General features: G+C 38.7%; 1 pseudogene across 1 annotated transcript in view; it reads left to right on the top strand.

Annotated features, from left to right (window-relative positions):
• The window catches only part of LOC104980432, a 25,890-nt pseudogene that overhangs the window by 16,132 nt on the left and 5,802 nt on the right, over window positions 1-3,956 (top strand). Inside the window, exons 6-7 of the transcript XR_824258.1 lie at window positions 1,384-1,447; window positions 2,207-2,256. The product of XR_824258.1 is annotated as a T-cell receptor gamma chain C region C10.5-like (transcript). The remainder of the gene's footprint in view (window positions 1-1,383; window positions 1,448-2,206; window positions 2,257-3,956) is intronic.

Genomic DNA, 3,956 nt, shown 5'->3' on the forward strand with positions numbered 1-3,956 from the left:
CTTGAGAGTCCCATAGACTGCAAGGAGATCCAACCAGTCCATTCTAAAGGAGATCAGTCCTGGGTGTTCTTTGGAGGGAATGATGCTGAAGCTGAAACTCCAGTACTTTGGCCACCTCATCTGAAGAGTTGACTCATTGGAAGACTCTGATGCTGGGAGGGATTGGGGTCAGGAGGAGAAGGGGATGACAGAGGATGAGATGGCTGGATGGCATCACTGACTCAATGGACATGAGTTTGAGTGAACTCCAGGAGATGATGATGGACAGGGAGGCCTGGCGTGCTGTGATTCATGGGGTCACAAAGAGTCAGACATAACTGAACGACTGAACTGAACTGAACTGATGCCTTTTTAAAAATTGCAAATAAATACAATTCTTGCCTCAGGTTTTCTTTAGTCAGGGGATTATAAATGTGATTTGACCTATTTTTCTGTCCTTTAAAAAATTCCACTGAAATGCCAAGCCCCCGTAATAAAACTGTCATTGCTAAGAATACTTGATATATATAGAAGAGAAGATGGTTTTAGTGTCCACAGTGATGGAATTCTGTTTTCACTCTATAGATTAATTTTTTGCATTTCTATGGATTATTTTTACAAGGCGAAGTGAAGTCGCTCAGTCATGTCCGACTCTTTGTGACTCCATAGACTGTAGCCTACCATAGACTGTAGTCAACAGGCTTCTCCATCCATGGGATTTTCCAGGCAAGAGTTCTGGAGTGGGTTGCCATTTCCTTCTTCAATTTTTACAAAGTACGTTCCATATGTTTTGTCTCATTTAATGCCCCACCGTGATCCTTGGAACGCTGGCTCTGCCATCATTGGTGTGACTCTCGGCAAGTTACCCTCTAATTCTTATTCCTGTTTCATATCATGAAATCTTCCAAAACACAGTTCACTCCACTGTCACTGGGACAAGATATTGCATGTGAAGTATTTAAATTAGTGCCTGGCACAGTAATAATCACTCAGTGACTGTTAGACTCTCAATATTGTTTTCTTTATTCCCACCTACACCACATTTGTAGAATCTTGTGCAAGAGAAGCTGATAATGGGAATATGAATGATATAGAAAGGTGTGGCTGGTTGTTTATTTTTCCCAGATTGGAAATATGCTTGAGCCAGACTCCTTCAAACATGAGATTCCACTTTAGTTTCTGGGATCAGATGAGTTCATTTTGATGCTGAATTGACCTACTGAATTGCACAGAATCAGACCAATTATTCCTGGATCATGGGGCTCCTATTTTTAATGAATGTTTCTTTGTCAGCAGAGTATATACTTAGATGTGTGTGTTACAATAACACATGTATAAACTCATGTGCACACTGTCAAATAACAGGCACGAAAAGTTTATTAATAACTGTTCTATTTCTTGTAGTTGTCACTTCAATTGTCATTACTACTGAACTTCCAAATGGTGGTTTGATGGATGAAAGGGATAAGTTTTTGTATATGTTTGCCTGTAAGTCAGGCTTCAGTCATTTTTACCTTCTGATTATTTTATCTTTTGAAGTTTTCCTGGCTTAAAAGGCAACTCACTCCAGTATTCTTGCCTGAAAAATTCCATGGACAGAGGAGCCTGGCGGGCTACAGTCCATGGGGCCTCAAAGAGTCAGACAGGACTGAGCAACTGAGCAAAGTAAAAAAGACCAATTATCTGCAATTATGGGGTTCATCATTGTCAAACTTTTAATGACTCCTCTTTTGTCTCTCTGTCAGGAGAATATACATACATATGTACAGATGTATGCACACAAACACACATGTATATGTACAGACATATGGACAGACTCTAAAATAATAGGTAAGGTTGACTGATAATATTTGATTCATTTCTGTTAGAAGGCACTGATATTTATTCTACAAAAGCTGTCCAACATAGGAAAATGGTAAATTTTTGAATATATATGCATTCATTTCATCCTCTAGTTTTTCCCCCTCCTAATCAAATTATCTTTTTAACTTCCCTGGTCTATAGTGGGAAAGACTATAGTGGATTTGTGGGGCTGATATTTTTAATCAGTATCTCTCCTGACTCTTTACTGGCAAACTATATATTATATATATATTTAAATACATAGATTATACATGATAAAATATGTAGATTATGAGTGTGTATATAGACACACACACAAACATTCCTATTACAGTGTCAAAAACTAGGTATGAACAATAAACTAATACTTGGTCTCCTTTCTTCCAGAAGTCACTGATGTTCACTCTACAAAAGCACGTCTGAACGATGAAAACAGTAAGTTTTGTCTATGTTTGCCTTTATGTCAGGCTACAGCATATTTTTTTTCCTCTGGATAAACTTAAGTTTTGAACTTTCTTGGTTTAAGGTAGAAAAATCAGACTGGATTTGCAGAAACAGACTAAGTGATATTTTAATTCAATATACTATCATTTCCTGCTGCTAAGTCACCTCAGTCGTGTCCAACTCTGTGCGACCCCATAGACGGCAGCCAACCAGGCTCCTCCATCCCTGGGATTCTCCAGGCAAGAACACTGGAGTGGGTTGCCATTTCCTTCTCCAAGGCATGAAAATGAAAAGTGAAAGTGAAGTCGCTCAGTCGTGTCCAACTCTTCTCGACCCCATCAACTGCAGCCTACCAGGCTCCTCCATCCATGGGATTTTCCAGGCAAGAATATTGGAGTGGGGTGCCATTGCCTTCTCCGATCATTTCCTAGGACCCATCTTAATATGGTAAATGCTGGTTTTGGTGTGAGTGGACTGTAAATTAGAGGATATAGTGATAGACCCTGAATTATCTAAACAATGGGCTTCATTCATTAGTGTGGCTTTGTTTCTTTTTTAAAATTATTAAAAATTTTTTTCTCTTTTTTATTTTTTAAATTATGAAAGTACAATAACACATTAACAGGAGATGTGGAAAATACAGAACAAACTTACATATAGTTTCAATATATATTACAGTTATTTTTTTAAGTAGATAAATTAAGATTTTAGTTGGAATTTCAATACCAAACTCTGAAAAATTAATAAAATGAATATACATAAAAGTAGGACGATATAGTAGATATGAAAAATCACTATGAACCAACTCAACATAATTAAGATTTATATAATTTTCAAACAGCAGCAGGATACAAATTCTATTTAAGTTCCCATAGACTATAAACTAGGAGACACTGGAACATATCCAGGGCATAAAGCAAGGTGCAAAAATTTCATGGTCTAAAGATCTTGAAATCATCCAGTCTGTTCTTATTACCATGGAATTATGTTAGAAATCAATATCAAAAGATATTTGAAAACAGCCCACATATTTTCTAGTGCAGGCTAAGTTGTGTTCAACTCTTTGTGACCCTATGGACTCACCAGGTTCCTTTGTCCATGGGCTTCTCCAGGCAAGAACACTAGAATGAGTTGCCATGCCCTTTGCCAGGGTATTTTCCTGACCCAGTGATTGAATTGTGTCTCTTTTCTCTCCTGCATTGGCAGGTGGGTTCTTTACCACTAGCACCACTTGGGAAGCCTCATTTTCAAGGGCAACATAATGTTTACCAAGAGAAACCTTTGATTAAGCCATTGAAAGCCTCAATAAAGTTGAAAGACTGAGAAAACATAGAAAGTGATTATAGAGAAAGTGAAAGAAAGAAAGTGAAGTCACTCAGTCGTGTCCGACTCTTTGTGACCCCATGGACTGTAGCCCACCAAGCTCCTCCATCCATGGAATTTTCTAGGCAAGAATACTGGAGTGGGTTGCCATTTCCTTCTCCAGGGGATCTTCCCAACCCAGGGATCGAACCCGGGTCTCCCGCATTGCAGGCAGACTTTCACTGTCTGAGCCACCAGAGAAGAAAGCATTTAAATGAGAAATTAATATCAAAATGAGAGATTAATATCTGCCGGGGACCAGCCCCGGCTGATCCAGGGTATTCGAAGGAGAGACGGCGTAGGCGAAGATCAGGAGACAATTGCTTAAT

Source organism: Bison bison, unplaced genomic scaffold, assembly GCF_000754665.1.
Source record: "Bison bison bison isolate TAMUID 2011002044 unplaced genomic scaffold, Bison_UMD1.0 scf7180017864499, whole genome shotgun sequence".
Taxonomy (NCBI): domain Eukaryota; kingdom Metazoa; phylum Chordata; class Mammalia; order Artiodactyla; family Bovidae; genus Bison; species Bison bison.